This window comes from Schistocerca gregaria, chromosome 5 (genome assembly GCF_023897955.1).
Source record: "Schistocerca gregaria isolate iqSchGreg1 chromosome 5, iqSchGreg1.2, whole genome shotgun sequence".
Lineage (NCBI taxonomy): Eukaryota > Metazoa > Arthropoda > Insecta > Orthoptera > Acrididae > Schistocerca > Schistocerca gregaria.
In genome coordinates this window covers 343,791,418-343,818,267 of record NC_064924.1, presented here as the reverse complement: position 1 = coordinate 343,818,267, position 26,850 = coordinate 343,791,418, and the positions used below count along the sequence as shown (strand labels likewise).

Below are 26,850 nucleotides of genomic sequence, written 5' to 3'. Positions count from 1 at the left end.
CTGTCGGACTGGGCTAGCACTTGCATAGGTGACCATCCGGTGTGCCGAGCGCTGTTGGTAAGCGGGGTGCACTCAGCCATTGTGAGGCAAACCGAGGAGCTACTTGGTTGAGAAGTAGCGGCTCCGGTCTCGTAAACTGACATACGGCCGGGAGAGCGGTGTGCTGACCACATGCCCTTCCACATGCGCACCCAGTGACGCCTGTGGGCTGAGGATGACGCGGCGGCCCGTCGGTACCGCTGGGTCAGCCAGGGTCTGTGGACGGAGAGTTACCGCTTTAGGTGCCAACATTGCTTCCAAGTGGCGAGTATCGCGGTGGGCAGTGGTTATAATGTTTTACTTCATCGTTGTATATTGCGAGTACTTCCCTGAGATATTCCCTAAATTTGGGGGCGCATTTAAGTGAGGGGAATGTTATACAGAGAAGGTCACAAAGTTAGACGTTAAAAAGTATGACAAACATTTCCCTACGTTCACTGTTATTCTCCACGCATTTTTCTACCCTCGAATCAAGCTTTTTGGCACTCTGTCCAGACTTCTACCTCATGCAATTTAGGACAGATCGAGACTAAACTGTTGATGACCGTGTCTTTGCTCGTGGAAAGAAACTGTTCGATGATACTGGCGGGAAAATTGTTGCTAGACGCGGCGTATTCGTTCATTCATTCATTCATTATTCATTGATTCATTTATTTATTCACTCGTTCATCGTAAACCACTCTGTCTGGAACAAAAGTATGCCGTTTCAGTTGGGTACGACTTTTTATGACACTAAATCCTAATTTTCATTTACAGTCTATATATATTAAAAGCTTTAATTTCTTCACTCTCGCAACTGACCACTCTTACATTTCGTCGGGTTCTTACGCGCTAATCTTATACATTTTCCTACGGTGTTGTTTCCTATTTCCTGTCTCGGGCTTCCTTTTTTGCCAAGAAAATAGCTATGAATTTCTGTTAAGTGCTCACTAGGCCACACAGTAATGGCCAGAGAAACACGAATGCAGAGTTGCAGTGAGTTTAGTAGCCTGGACATTCGTCTGACAGCCAATGGAATTTTATGGCTTAAGTAAAGAAAATGGCACAGGAACCTTTGGAGAGTAAAATACCCACGACTAATGACTTGTAGAAGAGGCACACTTGCTCAAGCTGGGGTCAGTAGCTTCATTTAATTTGTTCATCGAGGCTAAGTGGCCAAATACAGCCTAATTATCACCTGTTGTATAGCAGATTTATAGTAGTCGTTATTGCCGTACACAAATAAAGGTTCACACGTATGTCAGTTATCTCTTTGGAGTGAGAAATCGAAATAATGGCTGTACTTCAACCATTGACGCAAGTTTGTTTTTACACCTCTTTTAAAAGACGTGCTGCATGCGAAGAAAGTAATAACACTGTCTCGTTACACTCGTAGATAGCAATATACTACGAAGAACTTTCACTAGCCGTTCACAGATTCCCTAAGATACAATTCGCATGCGCAAGGTAATAACTGTAGACCGTCATGTTTTCTATCCGCCCGACTCCTACTTTCAAGACGCACCTACTGTATTATAAAGTAGAGGTTTTGTTGAGAACCACACACACTGAGGGCTGCGAGGGCTGGTTTCAGTGATGGGAAATAAAGGCGGGGACCGAACCCAGCTCGACATGGCTGGCATTGCTGCGACTAGGTGACGTCACCAATTGCGTGCTGTGCTAGATTAAGCCTGACGTCAGGACCAAGGCCGACCGCTTAAGGCGCAGCGAGCGAGCGAGCGAGCTAGCGCGCAGCGCCACTGTGGGGAGATACCAACGGCTTCCCCGCCCGAGCCGCCGCCGTCCCCCTCCAGCTCTCACACACACACACACACACACACCAGTCGCATCCTACCCGTCCCACCCACGACACAGCCGTGCAAGGCGAGGGTCCGGGCGCGGCAGCGACAACAGCTAGCGTGCGCTGCGGGCTGCCTGCTTTGCGAATGATCAACCAGCAAGCAAACGCAAAACTCACATTACTATTCTCCTAGCAAGGACGTTCTGCCTCGGCTCTGTTGCAGCAAACAGAAAACGGACTGCATAGCATTGATTGAGCGTGTATAGTGGACGGATCTTTTCTAAACGTCGCTATGTTTTAAAACTCCGAGCTGTAGTGACTGTGATGCCTTCATTGTAATATGTTTTGTCCTCGTGTTCTTTAACTTTTCAGGCCTCAATGTGACCATCATAGAACTGCGAACGATTAAGGAAGAACAGGGATTAGTGAACACAGGGTTGTCGTACCGAGGCTGAATACTGCAACTCTAAAATCTTCCAAAAATAAACGAAAAATACATCTCTTCAAAAAAGCAGATAAAAATTCACTTCACGTCTTCCTGAGAGACAATCTTCACTCCTTCCAAATCAATAATGTAGCGGTAAGTGTAGGCTAGATATGGCTTGAATTCAAAGAAATAGTACAAATAACAATTTACTTATACCAAATAAATTAACAAATGACGGATCTGATCCCCCCTTGGTACACGAAATGCGTGAGAACACTGTTGCAGAACAACGAAAAATGCATATCACATTCAAACAAACTCAAAATCTCCAAAATTGGCTATCTTTTGCAGAAGCTCGAAATTTAACGCCGATTTCAGTGGGTGATCCTTAAAATAGTTTCCACAACGAAACTTTGTCTCGAAACCTGGCAGAAAATCCAAAGAGATTTTGGATTGGATTGGATTATTTGGTGAAGGAGACCAGACAGCGAGGTCATCAGCCTCATCGGATTAGGGAAGGACGGGGAAGGAACTCGGCTGTGGCCTTTCAAAGGAACCATCCCGGCATTTGACTGGAGCGACTAAGGGAAATCACGGAAAACCTAAATCAGGATGGTCGGACGCGGGATGGAACCGTCGCCCTCCCGAATGCGAGTCCAGCCACTGCACCACCTCGCTCGGTAGAGATTCTGGTCGTATGTACAGTATGCTAGCTGCAACACACAATCAATACCTTTTCTGCGCGACAACAATGGAAATATTATCAATGACGGTGCCCTAAAGCAGAGTTACTAAACACAGCATTCGATTCAAGTACAGCTGTCAACATGAGTAACTCGGAACTAGGTATCCTCGGAGTAGCAAAGCAACTTAAATCACTTAATAAAAGAAAGTCTTCCGATCCAGATTGTATACAAATCAGGTTCCTTTCAAAGTGTGCTGATGCAACAGCTCCATAACTTAACAATCATATACGACCGGCCGGCCGCGGTGGTCTCGCGGTTCTAGTCGCGCAGTCCGGAACCGTGCGACTGCTACGGTCGCAGGTTCGAATCCTGCCTCGGGCATGGATGTGTGTGATGTGCTTAGGTTAGTTAGGTTTAAGTAGTTCTAAGTTCTAGGGGACTGATGACCACAGCAGTTGAGTCCCATAGTGCTCAGAGCCAGCCTTATACGACCGCTCGCTCGACGAAAGATCGTACGCAAAGACTGGAAAGCTCAAGAAAGGCACTAGGCGTAAACCACTAACTTACAAGCCCAACACATTAACGTCGATATGCAGCAGGAGTGCGTTCGGAGATTTCGAGTAATCTCGAAGAGAACGGTCTGCAGACATAGTCAACCCTGATTTAGAAAATATCGTTCTTGTGAAACAACTACCTCTTTACTCAAATGCAGTTTTGAGTGCTATTGGCAAGAAATTTCAAACTGATTCTGTGTTTCTAGGTTTCCAGGTGGCTTTTGACCTTGTACCTCACAAGCAGCTTGTAATAAAATTGCGTGCTTATGGAATATCGTTTCAGTTATGCGACTGGATTCGTGATATCCTGTCAGAGAGGTCACAGTTCGTAGTAAGTGACGGAAAGTCATCGAGTAAATGAGAAGTGATTTCTGGTGTTTCCCAAGGTAGTGTTATAGGCCCTCTGCTGCTTCCATATCTATATAAACGCTTTAGGAGACAATCTGAGCTGCCGCCTTAGGTTGTTTGCAGATGATGCTATCGTTTATCGTCTAGTGAAGTCATCAGAAGATCAGAACAAATTGCAAAACGATTCAGAAAAGATATCTGTATGGTGCGAAAATTGGCAAGTGACGCTAAAAAATGAAGTGTGACGTCATCCACAAGAGTGCTAAAACTTCGGTTACATGATAAATCAGTCAAATCTAAAGACCATGAATTCAGCTAAATACCTAGGTATTATAATTCCGAACAACTTAAATTGGAAAGAACACACTGCGAATCTTGGGGGGGAAACCGAACCGAAATCTGCGATTTGTTGACAGAACACTTAGGAGATTTACTAAAGAGACTGCCTACTTTTCGCTTGTCCGTCCTCTTTTGGAGTACTGCTGCGCGGTGTGGGATCCTTATCAGATAGGATTAAAGGAGTATACCGAGAAAGTCCAGAGAAGAGCAGCACGTTTCGTGGTATCGGTAAATACGGAAACGAGTGTCACAGACATGATACAGTATTTGGGAGGGACATCATTAAAACAAAGGCGTTTTTGGTTGCTGCGGAATCTTCTCACAATATTTGAGTAACTAACTTTTTCCTACGAATGCGAAAATATTTTGTTGGCGCCAACTTAACATAGGGAGAAACGATCATAATAATGAAATAAGGGAAATCAGAGCTCGTGTTAGAGATTGGAATAATAGAGAATTATTGCTGAGGTGGTTCGATGAACCCTCTGCTGGGCATTTGTGTGACTCGCAGATTGTCCAGGTAGTTGTAGAGCTAATAACAGAAGTGAATGGAATTTCTCCTAAGCGTTGCGGAGCTGATGGGTGTAGGAGGGGAATACCCTGGGGCATGTTGGAACAAAACTGAGGTTCAGATTGTATTCCACCATTTCAGTCTGTAGATATAAATCTCTGCTACAGAGGAGCGTTTCGATGGTTTCTTCAAAGCCACGGTTTTTATTCCCCTGTGCATATCCAAATCAGACAATTCTCAATCTCTTAATGGTCACGGTGTCGAGAACCTATTAATTCATAACGAAACAGAATTGGTCAATGCACGACCTGTCGCAAATAAAGCATAAGGACGACCGGGTACGTGGAAAGATCATTGTTGATTAATAATGCGCAGTAATGGAAAAGGGTTAATTTGGAATACGTCTCTTTAATGACACTGGAAAGGCGCTGATTTCAAAAAGCTTTCTAACTTCGCAGACAACAAATTTTTGTGCGATAAATAATGTCGGAGAACCCACTAATTGCAAAACATGAAGAATGAAAGTGACGTCACATAGGGCTTGTTAGTTGTAAATATCCAGAGCTGTACAATATATCTGAAATTTTGAACTGCATTTGTTAAAAAAAAACCACACATATCTAATGAGCTTTTGCTAGCTAGAACATTACCGTCTTACTTCTTGTTAGGATACATGAGACTAGATGTTCTGTTTCAGTGCTTGTGTAGTAACAATTCCGATTTGGCATGTGGAAAACGGCTCGTAATAAGATCCAAATATAAATTTTTGCAGAGTTTTCTTTGAACTACTAGCACCGTTTGGCACGAATTCGCTGCTGTATAAAACATTCTTAAATTAGTGTGACTGGGTGTGATGCTTGTAGTGAGTTGCTGCCGGAGATACGGCACGGTTCAACTTTTGCCTGAGAACGTCGGTACCTGTCGCGGCACCTTGCGTTGCAGACTAACGTCGTCTCCATGTGACGTTCTACTTTGTCTCTCCACTGGTGCTGTGTCCAGCAAAGATTCCTATGCAGGAGCCAGACACGACAACGAGGTTTCATTGCTGCCTTTTCTTCCGCCGTATATCACCTTAGTCTCACTTTAAGGGCGAAGATCGCCGTGAAACTGACGTCCGTTCCTCGGCCTGAGACCATATCTGTTAATCAGGGTGCTTTAGATCTAAAATGATGACACTTTTTCTCCGAAAACATTCGTCTTCCCTTCTTAGGGTAGTATGCGTTTTAGGCAAACCGATAACGGCGAATAGAACGACGAACCTTACATCGCTGTAAAATGGAGAAAGCGAACTCAATTTCAGAATTTAGAATGGAGACAAGGGAAAAATTAAAAGCATTGAAAATACCTCACAAAACTGGATATTGTTTGTCTAGAAAGTATAATATTCCCCGCGTTTCGGTGAAATTCCAAAAATCTCTTCCAGGCCATGTGGCATTCCACGTCGGCCTATCGAAACAAGTGTAAACTGTTGACGCTAGGTAGCGTTACTTAAATTTCCTCACCGCTAGCTTCGTCTACCAGGAGCCATTTTAGTGGTTCATTGTGAAAGGCTTATGTGGTGGTCTTGAGCTTGTTATTCCTTCCGTAACGGCATATTCTAACGGAGAAGAGGCACTTCATATGCTTAAAGACACCCGGGGAACATCGCCGAAATTACCTGCAAGCGTGCAAGATAACAAAATCGTCCATGGAAGTCACGACACTTTTTTTTGTTTTTTTTTTTTTTTTTTCATAGAATGTAAACACGGGTTAGAAATAGTATCCATGTGCAAGCAACCCACAATCGTAACAAACAAGTCGGAAGACGTGTAAGAGACGACTGTCATAAATGTCGAGCCTCATCTTTCTACACGAAGAAAAGCGTGGGAGTGCACGATTATCAGAATTATCGTCTGGAGGATTCTAAAACCGGCAGTTCTTTACATCCATATTACATACGTTTTCATCGTGTATTAAGCGAAGATGATTTCCAGACAAGAATAACCCTCTACACTTGGTTTCTAAATTATTATCTGGGGACTTCGCGCTTGGATATGCTCTATTTATTTCCCACCTAGAACAGTAGTTAACTCAGTTTGCATCGTGCGCTCTGACAACGTTCGTATGTCTTTCCTGTTGAGTTACATTGTTGATGCGATTAAGAGGTTGAGAATAAAATAAACTCTTGAGCTACATTCTGCGAGAAAACGAACAATAATCTTCGTAGTTCCATTCTGTTTCGAGTAAGTCATATCACGCTGTTCCACGTATATATTTGTTGTGGAGTAGTTGGAAGTATCTATATAAGGGGCAATCAGATAAAATCAAGACAGATCGAAAGTAATCGCCAAAAATGTAAGAACTTTTATCCCACTGGGAGACAAGACTGTCAGTGCCTTCATGGAAAGAAGACGGTCGATTTGCTTCGGACGAAGAGGTACACGCCGGGGTACAATCATGGTTCCAGAGGCACCCCCAAGCATTTTTCGCTGACAGCATTTGACCGTCTTATCTCACAGTGGGATTAATGCATTAACCGCTATGGAGATTACTTTTTTTCCATCTGTCTCATTTTCATTTGATGCCTCGTATAGCAATAGAACCCCTAAATAATGCTTAATCTCTTTTTTTCTGGTTTTACCATGAACAGTAAATTTACTCCTATGTGAAAGTGCGCAAACAGCTCCAATTACTTTCTCATTTGATGTACTTTCTCATTGTCGACTTAGATTTTCTACTTACCTGATTATGAACTGAATTACTTTCTACCACCTAGGCGTCGTGCCTATGCCGCTAATGTGATAACACAGTTCATCTCCCGACTGTTGGCTGTGGTACGATATATCGAAGCACTCTGCCCCGTATGCTTTATCTCCAAGCGCTGCTTGTTTGCTTCACCGCTCTGAACACCGGTGAAAACTGGTTGTCGGCTTACCTGTACGATTTCTGACACTATGTACTCCAAACACTCAAGTAGACTAATATAAAAATGAAAGATAATTGAAGCTGTGGGAAGTTACTGATCTGTGACTGAATGTACTCATAAGCCACATAGTTTCGCTGCTATTCAGTTTTACCCCAAAGCAGTTTTCACCAGAACAGCTCACCACGCTATTTGATTTGCTTGTTATCCGGAACCTTTTGAAATAGGAATATACATCATAGGTTACAAACAGTATCCGGAGACGCAGTGCCTAGATAATTTAGGTTTAGTTAATAGTACAGAAAAATGCTTTACTCTTGGAGACAGAAAGATTAACGTCTGTAATTTACGAACAGAAAGCCAATGGCGTATTCCAGAGTAGATTGCAATTCCCCCCCCCCCTCTCCCCGCGCTTCCTTCTTCCATCTATTGTCCACATTAAACAATGACCAAACTCTTTTATGAAGATTTGAGAGGAGCGAAGATTACAGTAAACCATAAAGTTTAGTTAGTTTGTCATGTTAAGATGACTTCAGCTCTTCTTGTCTAAGGGTCTGCTTCTGGAAGCTGAAAATCTAACATCAGGTCCTCGCGATTGCTTTGAACTAATAAAATTGGAAGATTTTTGTTGCAGAATTTTTTTAGGTTACTATATTTTCCATTGATTATCTCACAGTTTGGTGTGTCTTACAGTATTTAAATTTTTCACATCATCAAAGCCGAAATTACATTGCTCGCACGTGTTACACAAAAATACGTCCGATCACATCAGAGGAAAGCTTACGACTCCCACACTCTGCAAAAATAACAACATTCCAAAAGGTTTACAATTTTTCTTAACAAATGAATTTATGCTAGTTTTCGTTACATTATAAATTTCGATTATTATTTCATAAATGACTCCAGAAATAAAAATAGTAAACAGTACGGGATTGCGTAATTAATAATAGAAATTTTTAAGTGTGCAAATAACTCCTTTTTCACATGTTTCTAAAAAAATTAACTATACGTTCAGAACTAGTACTTATAAATTATAACATCGAAACCAAAATATTTTATAAAGTAACTCCTTTTCATAAATTTTAGCTTGAATTATAACATACTGTGTAAAAAAATTATATGAAAGCTTTCAGAAAAGCAATTGAGATAATACTGACAAAATTCGAAAAAGGATGAATGCTGGTATCGACAACTACTGTTGAGGAAAAGTAACGCCAGAGGAGCATGTCCCGTTACAAGACGCACGATATGATAGTGCTTAAATTTCCAAAATGTAGTAAATAAATGTAAGCAGCTTTTCCCTCGTGGAAAATCTGCAGTTTTTGTTGCTTTCTCTACTTTTGAAATACGTAGAATAAGTTAAGAATGTGACATGAGGAAGAGAAAGAGGCATTTATATGAAATTATTGCAGGGTAAATGTCTGGGCTTATCTTTAGTGTTTACTTCTCCTAATATTTATCGACGCTTCATCCACCATCCAATCGTGACAAATTATGAGTTACTTCTGTATCCATATATGAATCATGAAATACGCAGAGACTTCAGAATGTAGGTTACACATGTCGTCCAAGGCTAAGACCGTGACGCATCGTCAGAAGAGAGTAAACGTTCCTACTTTCCTGCAGGAACAGCTCTGCGGCGGTACAGATAACAGGTGTATGAGAATGTGAGATTGGAATGGCGCGGCAAATGGGAACATAGGATAGTGTTGAAAAAGGCGGGACATAAGACTCATGGGAGCAAATCGTCTAAACTGCACACACATTCCCCGTCGACTTCTGGCGGCATATGGACCAGACGCAGTGTCGCGTCCAGCCGTCGTGAAATGGCACTAATCATTTGACCGAGACCGTAGGGACGTGCGTGGTGCTAAAGGGCAGGTCCAGATCGTGCACCATCTGGTGATTCTCCAACGATGAGGGCGTCGCCATAGAGATTGTCGATTGACTCCTTGACCGAGGAGCGAAGATGTATTGTCAAGGAATTTAGGAATTGAATAATAACTGGCACGTTACATGCTTGTAGAGACTAAATGGTAGTTACGGAGTGGCTTCAATATAATTATTCCTATCCAGTAACACTAATCGATACAGAAAATTTAACAACTCGATTCTGTAGGTAATGTCTATCGATAGTTAATTTTGCTCTCACTCTGTAAGGCATAACAAAATAATGGCCTGAAAGAGAAATTTGTTAAAGAATAAATGGATAGATCGAATAACTAATGATGAGGTACTGCGCAGAATGGGGGGAGAACAAATTTATGGCACAGCTTTACTAAAAGAGGGATCGATTAGTAGTAGACGCATCAAAAAATTTCGCATCACCTCGGTTCCGAGAGTGCCAGAACTTGTACAGAAAATTTGAATAGAGATCAACATGAACATCATTTCTGCCCTTTTTATTGCTCATGAAAACCATTAATTGTTGTACCACCATTCAGCGAGACATTCAGAGTTGGTGGTCCAGATTGCTGTACACACCGGTACCTCTAATACTCAGTAGCACGTCCTCTTTCGTTGATGCATGGCTGTATTCGTCATGGCACACTATCCACAAGTTCATCAAGGCACTGTTGGTCCATATTGTCCCACTCGTCAACGGTGATTCGGCGTAGATCCCTCAGAGTGGTTGGTGCGTCACGTCGTCCATAAACAGCCCTTTGAAATCAATGCCAGGTATGTTGGATAGAGTTCATGTCTGGAGAACATGCTGGCCACTCTAGTCGAGCGATGTCGTTATCCTGAAAGAAGTCATTCAGAAGATGTTCAGGGGGTGCGAATTGTCGTCCATGAAGACTAATGCCTCGTCAATACGCTGCCGACATGGTTGCACTATCGGTCGGAGGATGGCATTCACGTATCGTACAGGTGTTACGAAGCCTTCCATGACCACCAGCGGCATACGTCGGTCCCACATAATGCCACAGCAAAACAGTAAGGAACCTCCACCTTGCTGCACTCGCTGGACAATGTGTCTATGGCGTTCAGCCTGACCAGGTTGAAGAGAACGTGATGCCAATCCTGAGCGTTCCATTCGGCATGTTGTAGGGCCCGTCCGTACCGCGCTGCATGGTGTAGTGGTTGCAAAGATGGACCTCGCCATGGACGTCGGGAGTGAAGTTATGCATCATGCAGCCTATTGCGCACAGTTTGAGTCGGAACACGACGTCCTATTGCTGCACGAAAAACATTATTCAACATGGTGGCGTTGCTGTTAGGGCTCCTCAGAGCCATAGTCCGTAGGTAGCGGTTATCCACTGCAATAGAAGATCTTGTGCGGCCTGAGCGAGGCATGTAATCGACAGTTTCTATCTATCTGTATCTCCTCCACGTCGGAACAGCATCACTTTGGTTCACTCCGAGACGCCTGGACACTTCCTTTGTTGAGACCCCTTCCTGGTAAAAAGTAACTATGCGGATGCGATCGAACCGCGGTATTGACCGTCTAGGCATGGTTGAACTACAGACAACCCAAGTCGTGTGCCTCCTGCCTGGTGGAATGACTGGAACTGATCGGCTGTCGGACTCCCTCCGTCTAATAGACGCTGCTCATGCATGGTTGTTTACGTCATTGGGCGCGATTATTAACATCTCTGAACAGTCAAAGGGACTGTGTTCAAATGGCTCTGAGCACTATGGGACTTAACATCTTAGGTCATCAGTCCCCTAGAACTTAGAACTACTTAAACCTAACTAACCTAAGGACACATCCATGCCCGAGGCAGGATTCGAACCTGCGACCGTAGCAGTCCCGCGGTTCCTGACTGAAGCGCCCAGAACCGCACGGCCACCGTGGCCCGCAAAGGGACTGTGTCTGTGATACAACATCCACAGTCAACGTCTATCCTCAGAAGTTGTGGGAATCGGGTTGATGCAAAACTTTTTTTATGTATGTACATACCATGAGGCGTCAAGGAATCGTCGGTATGGTAACGGCACTGAGTATGTATGAACGGGGGCAGCACGGCACGACTATAGTAAGTAGGTTCGAGTGAGTGTTGGTTGTAATTGCTTTGCAGAGCTGAAGAGGCCGCCGCAGGATAGACTAGCTTAGAGAGATGCACAAAACCAGTCTTTGGACTGAAGACAACAACAGCAGCAACAACACGTGCCTTGTTCATTCTGCTCTTCAGTCATGCCGACTGGCACCGGAAGGTCTGACGGCATTTCCAGTCACGTGACATAACGAACTGTTCCATTCGCTGTGGCGACGAAAGCGGTCTCCCTTACCCATAAACTGTGTCCGATTTAGTTGCCCACGTGTGCACGTCATTGTGAAACATCCCAGTATATTGTCGATGAACCGAGGACAGCATTCGGCATCAGACGAGGGACGGGTTTCGACATTATCTGAAACGATTCTCTGACGGATCGATGACTTAGGGAGAATATCTACACCTACATATCTAATTAGCTAGACATCTTAAGATATGTGGCAGAGGGAGCTTTTGGTATCTACTGTAGTATGCTGATGCGCTTTCCATTTTTTTTGTTTTTTTTTACGACAGTGCCCATCAACATTTAGTTATTGATCATCTTGCTAAAATTTACTCACCTGCTGTGTCAATGTGTCTTCCCAAATCGAATGGTGTTTGTTTTATCTTAGAGTCCAGTGAATGGCGTATTGCGGACAGTGGAGCTGCGACCACGACTATTGCTGACCTTATTGCTCATCACGCCAAGTAGCCAATTTGTCCGTAGCCCATCGAGAATTTCGCTGGATATGTGCCGTGTCAAATAAGTACGAAGGAACGTCTGATGTTTGCGGTGATACCGTGCCGTGTTTCTACGCTACTTTATTGGCGCAGAAATGTAGTATCATGCCTCGCGTCGTAGAGATAAGCATTACAAATCACCTGCCACATTATATTCCTCTGTATTACTCCATATCTGAAAGTATATACCTGTATGCGTGATGTCAGGCTGAAAGAAATGCTTATCATTACATAATGAGTGCTATCTCATCCGATACTCTTGTTTTCACCGATTCACTTGGACGCACCCGATAAGAATGGGCTACAAGGAAGTAATAACGTAATTTACGTTAGCTATATTTCCTAAAACAGAAAGCAAGTTCCAAAACATTTATTGTAGGCCGAAACAGCACTTTGCCTCTGAACGATGAAGACAAGATCCCGAATTCATGGGTAAGATGAAAACGTTTGTGAAATTCTTTATCAGCGTAATATCAATACTGTTTCCCGAAGGCTAGATGTTGACACTAAAACACCAGGTACTCATTTTGAACCTCCTCGTAAGAGCACACATACGGAAACCAGGCAGATTAAATCCCACTTTGAAGTATATTTTTGTATTTGTTTAGATGTGTCATATTTGCAGCCGATGTACGGCCACGCATTTTAAGGGGCACTCGGTATAACACCAATACGAAAAGAGCAGAACAGTAGGTGATAACCTTAAGGATTCCACACGCAATTATAAATGAGGTACCATTAGCTAAAAGAATGTTTTTTCGGTGAGATATTTAGTAGCCACCAGCGGGAAGTTCAATCTGTCAAGTGTTGCTACTTAACGCTTAATTTCGTCAGAGAGCTCTTTGCAGTTACTGCTTAATTCTTACTATTAACAGTGGGTTAATGGATTATGGGGGTCGTATCTTTCGATGACGCGTAAATCGTTAGGAGTTATTCACTCTCACAAATTTCAGGTTTGTTGATAAATTTCATTATAGGAAACAGGCATCGTACTGTGCTCCACTGTAGAGTACAGTATTTGCTATCGATATCAGCAGATCGCTGCATCAGATAACAGGAGCTAACAGCAATCGAGCGTTCCCTGGACTGCAGCTAGTCAATTACCGGATGCACCTTCCTCCACAGGAAGTGCATATCAGTATAGAGCTCCAGCTGATACCTACTCTAGATGTGAGCCTACAGGTGTCCAACCAGACTGGAAGTGAAAAATGGAAAACTTAAATTAGTATCTACATTTATTGAGAACTGTCAAGGTAAACCAAATTTCCACAATCGCAGCTGCGTTTCAAGCAATGTTATACATTAGACATCTTGGATGTTCTCTATATGTAGCTCTTCATAGACGTTTTAAGACGTAGGGGTTACTGCAAGCGACGCATTTCAGTACACCACGCATAAGCGCTATCTGAATCGACCGATCAAGGAAGATCTGCTACAGTCAATATTGAAATCGGAAGCAATCGCTTGTATGCAGAATGGATTTTCACTCTGCAGCAGAGTGTCCGCTGATTAGCGCCTTCCTGGTTAATTAAAACTGTATGCTGTACCGGGCCTCGACTCTGGTACCCTTGTGCTATACCGACTAAGCTACCCAAGGACAACTCTACACTCCGCACATCCTTTACTACTTCCGCGAGTACTTTTTGTCGTACCTTCCAAATTTCCAGAAATTTTCTTGCATTTCGTGCGGGACTACCATTCTTGGAAAAAAAGAAGTCTGAAAGCTAGGAGAACAGGTACTGGCGGAAGTAAAGCTATGAGGGCAGGTCCGGGTTTTGCTTAGGTAGCTCGGTCAGTATAGCACTTTCGTGCGGAAGTCAAAAATCTCAGATTCGAGTCCCGGCCTGGCATACAGTTTTAACCTCTCAGGAAGTTTCGATCTACTGTAGCTCAGTATTGCGGTATACAGTGAATAATTCTATACGACAGTGGTAATGATCGTGGAAGGGCAGCAGTTTGACTTCAGGCGGTGTCAGCATCAGTGTTCGTATGATGTCAGTGACGAAAAGGTTTGGCGTTACGACTGAAGAACGCTGCTGTTAACTAGAACAATAGCTAAGTCCGTGTATTGTAGATATCGTAAACAGCCTTTATAACAGAAGTCCTAAGTTCCTGCAAAATTCCGTTAGTCCTCTATTTCAGGCACCCTAGTTCCACAACAGCTGTTCCACGAGGACTGCCCCAGTGCCACGTACGCTCGGAATGTCACTCAGTGGATTCTGCTGACTCCCGGCACGGGCACTGCCAAATTACTTCGGAGTATGAGCCGAAATTATCTCGGTGCTGTCGACTTGGTGGGGTGATTTCGTTGAATGCAGTAGACCACGACAGAGTTCCCAGATGAATCCTCTCTTCATTGTAGCGAGCCGTTCCTGTTACCAACTGGTCTGGAGAGAAAGAGGTGGTGGTTTATGTGTCCAAAAAGTATCGTAAGCTATATCAAAAATTACGGTCCGTGCGGCAACATCATAAATGCAACTGTTGTGCTACTGTGCAGCGACTGTGGTAGCAGCATAATGGTATTCTACCAGTATATTTGAGGGCAATCTGTTCCTTGGGACGTTTGGCTCTTTTAATATCATCCTCAAACGCACATTCTCGAAAAACTATCGGCGTTCAGAGATACTACAGACAGACACCATCTCGTACATAGTGGCCCCCTATGTTCTCCGGACCTGTGAATGCATAGAATTCTTTATGAAGACACCACATCAATCTTCCTTGTGACTGGTTCAAATGACTCTGAGCACTGTGCGACTTAACTTCTGAGGTCATCAGTCGCCTAGAACTTAGAACTAATTAAACATAACTAACCCAAGGACATCACACACATCCATGCCCGAGGCAGGATTCGAACCTGCGACCGTAGCGGTCGCTCGGCTCGAGACTGTAGCGCCTAGAATCGCACGGCCACTCCGGCCGGCCCCTTAGGACTTTGATAATTCATTGAAGGAGATATGAGAACGCTGATGTATTGCCGGTAGGCTTCTCTCTTGGGATCTTCGGCCGACGTTTGCTTACCGATTTTCCAGACGTTTCGCCAGCACGAGTGGCTGGCATTGTCAAAGGTTTTGCCCTCTACCAGCAATGCCAACCTATGACAATGCCAACCGCCAGTGCTGGCGAAACGTCCGGAAAATAGTTGAACAAATGTCGACCGAAGATACCGAGACAGAAGCCAACCGATTATACGTCAACAAGTGGTCACGACGGCCTGAATGATTTTTTTTATGAGACTGTTGCTCAGAATTACTGTACAGCTTTATTCAGGTGTAACAAATGCAGATGATGCTCCTATGAAGGCCTATTCCTTATTCATGTGCTCGCTTCCGTGTGTTAATGACGTCACCACCACCAGCATCGCAGCCGAACGGTGTGGCCGTGCGGTTCTAGGCGCTTCAATCTGGAGCCGCGTGACCGCTACGGTCGCAGGTTCGAATCCTGCCTCGGGCCTGGATGTGTGTGATGTCCTTAGGTTAGTTAGGTTTAAGTAGTTCTAAGTTCTAGGGGACTGATGACCACAGATGATAAGTCCCATAGTGCTCAGAGCCATTTGAACCATTTGAACCAGCACCGCCATCACACATATTGCATTGAGTGGAGATTCCTTTCTTCTTTTTGTAGTTGATGTTTTTCGTTGTGGTCAATTCCTGATGTGTCATATCACTGAAGTCGTCATATTGTTTACACGTTTCGTTAAGTGAAGTTAGTGTTCGTCATTCATTTAATTACACCTTCTTCTAGCTGACAATATGGTGTTTCGATTCTTCAGTAGACTTACTAAAAACGTCTATAATATGCCATTGTTCCTTAAGAATTGACAAGACGTGTACATAGATTCGTAAGGCACAAATTTTGAGATCACGTGTATTTGAATGTGTTGCCAACACATACAAGACGAGAACATTGTCATTTGCAGCTGTAAACATACAAACCTTGTGTTGCGAATGAAATAAAAAAAAAACTAAATGACAGTACATATTAAAACTGCAGTCAAGTGACAAAAATCATGGGATGCCTCTTAATATCGTGTCCTATGCCCGGCGTAATGCAGCAACCAGAGTCGTTAGAAGTACCTTGGGGAAATATTAAGCAATGTTGTATCTATAGCCTCCATAATTGCGGGAGTGTTGCCGGTGTAAGATTTTGTGCACGAACTCACATCTCGATTGCTATCCATAAATGGTCGAAGGGATTCATGTCGGGCGATCTGGGTCGCCAAATCATTCGCTCGAATTGTTCAGAATGTTCTTCAAACCAGTCGCATTGTCATCTATAAAAATTTCATCGTTGTTTGGGAACAGATGTCCATGAATGGCCCGAACATAACCATTTCCAGTAAATGATCGGCTTATGTAGACACAGCCCACAACATTATGGAGCCACCAGGAACCTTCACAGTGCCTTGTTGACAGGTTCCGTGAGGTCTGCCCCCACACTCGAACCATCAGCTCTGCCCACTGCAGTCGGGACTCATCTGAGGAGGCCACGGCCTTCCAGTTGTCTAGCGTCCAACCGATATGGTCACGAGCCCAGGAGAGGCGTTGTAGGCGATGTCGTGCAAAGGCACTCGCGTCGGTCGTGTGCTGTCATAACCTGTTCATGTCAAACTTCGTCGTACTTTCCTAACTGATACGTTCATTGTATGGCCCATATTGATTTCTGTGGTTATTTTACGCAGTGTTGCCTTTCTGTTAGCACTGACTACGAAAACAAAACAAAAAATGGCTCTGATCACTATGGGACATAACATCTGTGGTCATCAGTCCCCTAGAACTTAGAACTACTTAAACCTAACTAACCTAAGGACATCACACACATCCATGCCCGAGGCAGGATTCGAACCTGCGACCGTAACAGTCGCGCGGTTCCGGACTGAGCGCCTAGAACCGCTCGGCCACCGCTGCCGGCTACTACGGAAACGCTGCTGCTCTCAGTCAATAAGTGAATGCAGTCGGTCACTGCGTTGTCCGTGGTGAGAGATAATGCCTGAAATTCTGTACTTTCGGCACCATCTTGACACGGTGCATCTCAGAATAATGGTTCCCGAAATGGATTATACCATGCGTGTAGCTTCATCTACCATTCTGCGTTCAGATTTCATTGATTCAAATCGTGCAACCAAAATCACGTCGGAAACCTGAGTGCAACTGACTGCTCCACCAATGCACTGCACTTTTACACCTTGCGTACGATACGGGTACAAAAAGGTACGGCCAAACTTTCAGGAAACATTCCTCACACACAAATAAAGAAAAGATGTTATGTGGACATGTGTCCGGAAACGCTTAATTTCCATGTTAGAGCTCATTTTAGTTTCGTCGTCCACCTACGCTCAATGGAGCACGTTATCATGATTTCATACGGGATACTCTACCTGTGCTGCTAGAACATGTGCCTTTACAAGTACGACACAACATGTGGTTCATGCACGATGGAGCTCCTGCACATTTCAGTCGAAGTGTTCGTACGCTTCTCAACAACAGATACGGTGACCAATGGATTGGTAGAGGCGGACCAATTCCATGGCCTCCACGCTCTCCTGACCTCAACCCTCTTGACTTTCATTTATGGGGGCATTTTAAAGCTCTGATCTACGCAACCCCGGTACCAAATGTAGAGACTCTGCGTGCTCGTATTGTGGACGGCTGTGATACAATACGCCATTCTCCAGGGATGCATCAGCGCATCAGGGATTCCATGCGACGGAGGGTGGATGCATGTATCCTCGCTAACGGAGGACATTTTGAACATTTCCTGTAACAAAGTGTTTGAAGTCACGCTGGTACGTTCTGTTGCTGTGTGTTTCCATTCCATGATTAATGTGAATTGAAGAGAAGTAATAAAATGAGCTCTAACATGGAAAGTAAGCGTTTCCGGACACATGTCCACATAACAAATTTTCTTTCTTTGTGTGTGAGGAATGTTTCCTGAAAGTTTGGCCGTACCTTTTTGTAACACTTTGTATATGTGCATACCGCTGTCCCATGACTCTAGTCACCTCAGCGTATTAGTGTTAACCTTAGAACTAAGTCAGATTGGTCTGCTGCGGTAATGTCTAATCAGTCCTTGCCCTACACTAAAGTTCATACGTTGTCAGTAGACATGTACAGTGAAGTTCGGATGTACTTGAAATAAAATTATACTTCTCAGAATCGTGGCTGTGGTAGTAAGGCAGACGGTAGAAATGGACAATTCTCCGCCACATCTTCCCAGTTGGGATTCTCTTTGTATGAGTCTTATTTTCCTGGTTGCCGGAGGAGAGTTTCGAAAATTCTTCACCGACTCCGCTTGTCCTGGGTAGTGGGAAATGGGATTGCAACCAAATAACAAATGACTTCTGGATGTGGCTCATACAAATACAGATTACGGTGAAATTTCTGTGTAATGAAACACAGTTTTAATAACAACAATGTATTAGGATTACTAGTTACTGTTATTGTTGCTCTCACAACTAACATTCAAAAAATGGTTCAAATGGCTCTGAGCACTAAAGGACTTAACATCTGAGATCATCACTCTCCTAGAACTTAGAACTACTTAAACATAACTAACCTAAGGATATCACACACACATCCATGACCGAAGCAGGATTCGAACCTGCGACCGTAGCGGTCGCGCCGTTCCAGACCGAAGCGCCTAGAACCGCTCGGCCACATCGACCGGCACAACTAACGTTAACAGACACGTTTATATAAGTTGAGTCTTCTGGGCTCGTTCCGAAAATCACGAATAGCTCTGTCATCACGGAGATAATGGCATGCAAAAAGGACCTCAGTTTTATCACTACGTGTGTAGACGATCCATAATGTGGGGTTTGGTAACGACCTCCTCTTATGCGAAGCACAGGGTCGCCATCCGCCCCTAGTCGTTTTTCTTTCGTGTTCCATATCCTTGGTGACGGTCTCGAAGAGATCTCAAAGATATATTCGCTTCGGCACGTATTCCGGCCCTGTAGTATGGGAGCTGGGTGCAAGGAAAAAACACAGTGAAAGCTTGAGTACCAGTGCACCATACATATCAGTCTGCACAAACAACTGATACAGTATCCTCACCGCGTCTGCAAGTTCCTCATTCGCATACGTGGATTTTACAATTTTTTAGATCATTTGACTTGTTCGATACGTCACAACTCTGACGGGAGGCTTACGTCAAGTCTGAATTATTTTAGTTTGTCTAATGATCATTCGTAGATTTTTTTTTTTTTTCACCATCGCTTTTTTCGATTCCGACAATGCATTGTTACGTGAAAAATTCCGAAATGTGATACGTTTCGGAGTCCATGTTAAACTGTAGGTCTGTAAGATGAAGCGTCATGAAGTGATCTACATTGTTCTTTTTTTTGACAGGTTTTTGATAATTGCACTAAAGATTTCACACAAAAACAGTCAATAAATGCAGGTAAAGCTGTTGAAACTAAACGGTAAGGGCGGGGGCATGCTTTTCCACTGTCAACTTAAGCACAAAGCAATTATAATTGTGGGTATTTGTGAATATAGGACAGGCTTTCACCAGAAAAGCAGTTACTTCCGCGGATACCTAAATGCTCCAGACCTCTAACGATATGAGTTGGTTCATAATCCTGCCCTAAGCTGTTCCCGTACGCTCTCAAAGGACGAGCGCATGACGAATTCATTCCACTTCGGCATCTCAAAAAAATGATAAGGGAAATTTAACATAGGAACAAGCGTGCAAGGGAAAAACATCTAACCTCTAGAGCACTGCGCTGTATGAAAGGCGAACAATAGGATAAGCGGAAAAGGACTGAAAACGTGTGAAAAGCGCTCTGAGGCGTTACTGAATAAGAGAGTAAAGAAGTCTGTGGCAAATCCTTTCTAAAGGAACAGGCCAGTTAGTGGAACATGTGCGAGGGTTGTCCGTATAGTATCTTCCTATCGGTCGCGAAATGGAAACTATAGTGAAAATGAGAAATGTTTCATTTGTAACAGTTAGCTACGGGATCTAGCTACTTCTCTACGTATTCGCCGCTCCGACTTAGACATTTGTCGTAGCTTTGTACCAACTTCCGAACGCCATCGTCATAGAAGACAGCCGCATATCCTTTCCATCCTTTCTCTATGTTTGCCTGTAGTTCTTTGTCTGTGGCAACATGTTGTCTTCATAGTCAGCTGTTCAAGTGAGTACAAGTTCCATTACCCCCGCAGTGTGCGAGAGAGGATTGCCGTGAAGAAGAAACTGCGTGATAGTTACCTTATGTGGGGTTGCGTGAAATCAGACGAAATCTCTCGACAGGCATCCATAGTTGGCGGGAGACATTTTCTAGGTATCTTGACGAGCTCACTGTGCGCTCAGAACTACAGAGTGGAATGTGATGCGATCGACAGGCATCCTAGAGACACTGCTCAACACATCTGTGCAAAGCCTCATCGGATTTTCACTACAGTTTCCATTTCGCTACTGTTCCAAACTTATGGTACTTTTTGGGCACACCTCGTAAAACAGCTATCTACCTTGAGATGGGAAAGTAAGTTTGTAAACGTCAGGCAAAGAATATGTAGAACAGATCTTCTTTCGCTTTTGCCTTTATCCCGCAGTTTCGCAGGGTCGGCATTGTTAGTATCGGATTTGGCAAGGTTAATGTTAAGGGTGGCTGGATGCCCTTCCTGTCACAACCTCGTACCTCCCAGTGCGGAATTAGTGTACGCCAGCTGTCTGTGTCTAGTGTAATCCACGGAAGAGTGTGAATGTGTTTAGATGTCTGCGAGTCGTGTAACTGAGGCGGGCGTGGGGACCAGCTCGGTACACACCTAGGGGGATGTGAAAAACCGCCTAAAAACAACATCCAGGCTGGCCGACACATCGGCCCTCGTCGTTAAGCTACCGGACGGATTCAGTCTGGGGCAGGAGTGCTTAGTCCGAGTGCAGGAAGCAGCGCATTAGCTCTTTCGGCTAACCTGGCGGGTCAATACTTAAAACAGATGATTTAGGATAATGATTTTAAGAAGTAAGCAGGTACACATTTAATTTTTGAACCAGAACTTTGTGACCACTGCCCACGGCGAGACTGAGTGCATCCTGGTGGCGCTGTAGGTACGTGACGTGGCATGGAAAGTATACAATGCGTTTGCAAGTCTTTGCATCAAAGCTGTAGGGGTGATAGATCAAGTAATGGGGAACAACTTACTTTAGTTAGAGATAATATGTTCACTGACACTTCCAGCGACGTTAGGTGTCCTTAAGTACTCCTCGGTCCTGGGACGACGACACGTCACTAAACTACCAGGGTTTACTAATCAGGTGTGCTGCATACTATCTACCTCAGTAAACTGATAGTGATTTTCTACAAGGATACCTTAAGAATGGATCTCTGTGAGCATATAAAGATATTTTAGAAGCGATTCATAAACATTAATTGATTCGACCTCCACACTTTCATGCAGAGCAGATGATTATAGGAAACACATTGCATACACATGTCACAGAGTGTATATGCCCTGCCGCCTCTCACAGGCATAACCAATACAAAGTGACGCCTAACGTCGCTAGGAAGCGTCAACGAACATTTTACCTCACACAAAAGTGGTTCCCCCACGACTTGATGTATCACTCCTATACGTTTGATGCAAAACAATTTAAACACCCTGCGAAACGGCTGGGAAATCATTCTAGCGACGATACGGACAGCAAATGGGGAAACCGTAAACAAAAGTAACTTTGGAAAAGGGCAGATTATAATAATCTGGCAAGTGAGAAAGAAGATATCGAAAACTGCGAAGCTGGTCTGTTTTTCGCGTGCTGTTGTCTCAGTGTCTATGGAAAGTGGTTGGTGAATGGTGGAACCACGAGTAGGCGTCAAGGTGTTGGACGTCTGCGCCCCACCACAGAGCTTGCGTGCTCTGTAAATCAGGGTGGGTGACAGCTCTGACAATGGTGCAGCAGGCACAAGTATTTCGCAGCACGGCATTCAGCGCGCAGTGTTGAACAAGGGGCTCTCCAGCAGGTGTCCTACATGTTCCCGTATTGACCCAACGACATCTTCAATTACGATTGCAGTGGACACGGGGTGATGTAAAGCGGACCGTGAATCAATGGAAGCGTGTCGTCTGGTGGGATGAATTGCATTTCTTGGTACACTGGGACAATAGACGTGTCAGGATACGCCAACCACCGCTCCAAACACACTGCGCCACAGACGCATGCGAGCGAGGACTGTATTTTGCTAAGGGGACATTCACCTGAACGTTCTTGGAACCAGAGATAGTAATCGAAAGCAAGATGACAGCTGTGGACTATCTCAACATTACTGCGAACCATTTGCATTCCTTTATCTCTTCTCCTACGGCGATGGTCTCTTCGAGCAGGATAAATCTGTCTCAAAAGGCCAAAATCGTGTTACAGTGCTTTAAGGAGCATGATAGTGAACTTACGTCGACGTCTTGGCCACCAGATTCGCCCGATTTGAACCCGATGGAACACACCTCGGACGTTACCGGGATGCCACCTCTGCAGTCGAAACCAACTGGCACGTGATTTACGGTAATTGCGCTATCTGTTCGTAGACATCTAATTCCACATACCTCTGGAAACCTTCCAACCCCTTGTGGAATCCATACCACGCAAAATGGCGACTATATTACGTTCTGATGCTGCGTCAACACGCTTTTAAGCAAGTGTCTTGTTTTGACTCACCAGTACAAAATGGTTAGCACGAGACAGTGGGAGATGGATGTCGCCTGCTAATCACTCGAAAGACATTACCACAATTTTTCCGTAAATATCTTCCATAGTTTCATAAATATTCACGACTCTTCTCGACCTGCTCCGAAAGTATCTTGCTGTGTAATATTGAAGAATTAACACTAACGACTTCTTTTCTTTCCATTTTGTAGGAGATGAACCGATGAACCAGTTTCAAAATCAGTGGGGTTCCAGACATAAGGCAGAATGGGTACAGTAAGGTGAGCATAAAATTATTTCACTCAACAAGTCATTTTATACGGTATGTAGATAAAACAAATGAGTTCCTTCATCAACATTGTTTGTTATTTGACCTTACGTTACAGCAAGTTCAGAACGTTTCCGGTTCGCAGATAAGTTCTCTAAAATCTACTGACATCCATATGATGCGAAGGTGTATTACTGATGCATTTCATGAATTGCAGCTATTGAGCAAGAGGCCAATAAACAGGTTTGGATTTGTAGTTTTTTTTAATAATTATAGAAATTTTTTACGTATTTAGCAATGCGGGATAAAGCAACAGAAAGATATCGTTATTTCAGAGAAAAGGAAATACTATTTGCAGATTTAATTTCTTTTTGTTGTACAGTAAATAAGTAGGAATTATCTTGTCTCATTTTGTTACGGAAAACCGTTGTGTATTGTACTTTAACAAAATGCAACCGTTTAACAAATATCTAAATGCATCTTTCTTCTTGGAGTTAAGCACAAAAGTTATTTCAGAAAAGTCAGTTAAAGGGAAACTTGGAGCTAGTTATCTTATCGACACAAAACTTCCGTCGCAAAATTCTTTTGATGAATTCTTCGCGTAGTGAAATGGAAATTTCCTTATTAACAGGCTTCAGAATTTCAAGCATTTACTAACTATAGCGTTTGAATTTTGTCCAAACACACGATGCAATCTGCATGGACCTTCGTAAGTACGTGAACACCGGCCCATAAACAAAAGGATATCCACGACTCCTTCCGCTTATACTAGCTAATTCAATCATTTCCTATTAAAAATATCCACGGGTGTACTGCCGGTCTACAGTGTCCAACGGGCAGAATATTTCGGCGATCATACACGTCGCCATCATCAGGTGAACTGACGGACTGAGCTCCTGTGAACTTGCCGGCACGTTCACAGGAGCTCAGTCCGTCAGTTCACCTGATGATGACGACGTGTATGATCGCCGAAATATTCTGCCCGTTGGACACTGTAGACCGGCAGTGCACCTGTGGATATTTTGATTATCAAATACGCAGGGAGAAACGCAAGAATCAATCATTTCCTGGTTACAGCAGCGGTAAAAGTACAGCCACGCGGATTAAATCAAAATAAAAAAAAATCTTCCAACGTTTTTGACACAAGTTGCACCTTTGCGTGTTAAATAGTAGCAGATAGGAAGATAAAGATTGTAACAAAGAAAAGAGTTTTCGGACCCTTTGTATTTATCTGTGATATGTGTAAAAAAAAGTGTGTAAGAGGTAAGTGCCGTAAGAAGTCAGTGAGACACAAGATTTGTATTTTGCAAGTACAGGTTGAAAAGATTATTAAAATATGAAATAAATATTTTGCTTGGTATTTTATAAATATTGTTGTATACAGTATATCTAAGAAATATAGAGGGTGTCTCTCCTAAGAGTGGTCAGGCGTATTTTCTCGAAGTGGAATTTTACGTGCCCATTTGATAGAGTGGTCCCAGATTTATCTCATGCGATATTTGTTTTATCAATATGTGTTAGCAGGAACAGTAAAACATGAAGAATAAACAGTATTCCAGCAACGACTGCACTGCCCTGCCCCGAGCAGAATGCTGCTGCCAAGCATGCAGCGCTGCTCATTCGCTACTAGAGTACTGGTTATTCTTCTTGTTTAACTTTTTCCGTTAGCACATGCCCATAAAATAAATATCGCACTAGACTAAGCTGGGAGTGCTCTGTTGAATGGGTGCCCGCTTTTAAGAATCATTTCCTTTGTGACGGGGAGCAAATCGACCTTTTCTGTTGACACTGGACGTCGAACGAAAGACGTGACGAGCTGTTATTGTTTGGGCAGACTCCAGCTACGCAGTGCAGAAACAAAATTACAAAAATCTGCCAAACTTGGTAGAAAATGCGTCTGACACCATTAAGGAGACCACCCGAAATAAGGCCAAATACTATTACACAGTTACTTCATGGCTAAGGATATGCACATCATTCATTAGATCTAAATGAAATGTTGAGGTACATGGCGACAATTCTTGGTGTTCACTTCAGAGCCTCCGTTCAGTTAGACGGGGCGAGAAGGCGCTGCGGTTAAGGCATTCGACTCGTATTCTCGCCCACGACCTTGACTCGTTGATTACACCGGTTCTCGTCAGGTAACCGAAGTTAAGCTACGTCGGGTGTGGCCGGTGCTTGGATGGGTAACCGCCTGGGTACGTTACGTGCCAGTGGCTGCCTTCCCTTCACCTTTATAGCAAAGGGGAGAAGGGGTGGTGGCGTGAAGTTCCTGATCACCAGTCTTGGCGCCGAAGTCCTGTATTAAATTGCAAACCTGTCCACAATGTCTCATGAACTCAGGGCTTACGTCTCTTCTGATGGTAACCTGTTCGTCGGATGGGGACAAAGTCGGTGCTATTCAAGAGGTACAGGCTGGGACTGGGTTTCACCCTCATCATCCAAAACAAACATGGCACCATACTGCACATACCCATTACAGTCACTTACACTTATGAAAGACACTTAAGCACACAACTCCCACACTTCACGTAGGCAAGGTGCCAATGTGCGCGAAGAACAGAAAATCCTTTCCAAATAGGCGGCGGAAGCTGCCATTCGGGGTCTCCCAGTCAACGGTGCCATACGACTTTACTTGTATCGTTGAGGAATGAGGTTCAAATTTCGATCCGGTCTACTGGATTTATGTTTACCGTGGCTGCCCTAGAACACTCCAGGCAAATGTCGTGACTGATTTTTCGAAATGACCCACGCTTCCCTTTCCTGTCTCATCCCAGCTCGCTATCTCTTAGATGTTCAAAGGACGTTAAATTCTGGTCTACTGTAGCAGCATGACCTGTGCCAGCCGAAATATCAGTAGATGAGCCAGTCATTTCCAGGAGACTGATCATTCTGCCCCTTTCGGACGTTGGGTCCTTCGAGCCCCCTTCAGGCATACTGACACTTACTTCCACGGCTCCACTTTAGATGACAGTCATCATAAAAGTAGCGTACTCACTGAATTTCCAGTCACGGTGCTGGGTTCTTGTGTACACAATCTTTCTGCAATCTCGGTTTCATATCACTGATGCTGTTTTCAACATATCATCCGTTTTTTAATTCTTTCGGGCCAGGCTACTAAGGTGTTGTAACGTTCAAGACGCAAGTATATAAGCAGTCTGACGCCAAATGGAACATTAACTCGTACATCTGAAACAGTTTTCCTCGCGGCAGCGAGAATCACGATGTAACGCATAGAGTGAGAGAAGCCGAATAGCCGTGGTTCCGGGGAGTTGCACCTCATTCCGAGAACTGCAAAAATCAAAAAAATACCCAATAGTGAAAAGTCAGAGCTGTGGGCTATCTATGTCTATACTAAGCAAGCCTTTTTACGGTGTGTGTGTGTGTGTGTGTGTGTGTGTGTGTGTGTGTGTGTTTGAGGATATTTCTGGTACCAATATCACCTACCCCCATATGACCTTCCTCTTCTCTGAGGTTTTCGTCATGGTCATTTAGCGAGACGTATGTGCGATGGAGTTACAGGGTATTTCAAAAATGACCGGTATATTTGAAACGGCAATAAAAACGAAACGAGCAGCGATAGAAATACACCGTTTGTTGCAATATGCTTGGGACAACAGTACATTTTCAGGCGGACAAA

At 43.9% G+C, this 26,850-nt stretch overlaps 1 protein-coding gene across 4 annotated transcripts in view; it reads left to right on the top strand.

The window, feature by feature from the left end:
- LOC126272914 (uncharacterized) overlaps positions 1–26,850 on the top strand; it is a 194,526-nt gene that overhangs the window by 71,614 nt on the left and 96,062 nt on the right. For 2 of the 4 annotated variants that reach the window (XM_049976196.1, XM_049976197.1), the window contains exons 2-3: positions 23,155–23,223; positions 23,329–23,453. The gene's annotated coding sequence lies outside the window, so the exon portion shown is untranslated. The remainder of the gene's footprint in view (positions 1–23,154; positions 23,224–23,328; positions 23,454–26,850) is intronic. The other 2 variants (XM_049976194.1, XM_049976193.1) reach the window with 1 other exon arrangement.